Source organism: Gavialis gangeticus, unplaced genomic scaffold (assembly GCF_001723915.1).
Source record: "Gavialis gangeticus isolate Ggan-Ray unplaced genomic scaffold, GavGan_comp1, whole genome shotgun sequence".
In the NCBI taxonomy this organism is placed as follows: Eukaryota; Metazoa; Chordata; order Crocodylia; family Gavialidae; genus Gavialis; species Gavialis gangeticus.
This window is the reverse complement of record NW_017729029.1, coordinates 28,452,534-28,452,916: the sequence shown is the minus strand read 5'-3', so window position 1 is coordinate 28,452,916 and position 383 is coordinate 28,452,534.

Genomic DNA, 383 nt, shown 5'->3' with positions numbered 1-383 from the left:
CAAGCCAATTGAAAAGGAAGTAAGGCAAAATTATACTTGCAGAGGGAGTTGCTCAATTCACAAAGAGTGCATCTGTAGTATATTTATATTGTGCAGTCATCTCAATGTCACCTAATGCTTAATAAGATGGACACAAATATCAATAGTGAACATCTTGAACAGCAGGATAAAGCAGTGAGAAAAAATGATTATTTAGTTCAAAGAGCTCCCACAGATCTCTCCTATCACACAGCTCCAGCATTTCAGGTGATTTCAAATACTGCTTTTTTTTTAAAGTTATGGCAGTTAAGAAACACATTAGTTATACACTCTTACCTGCTTATATTATATAGTTTCATAGTTTATAGTTTCATAGTTTGTAGGGTCACAAGGGACCTGAGCAG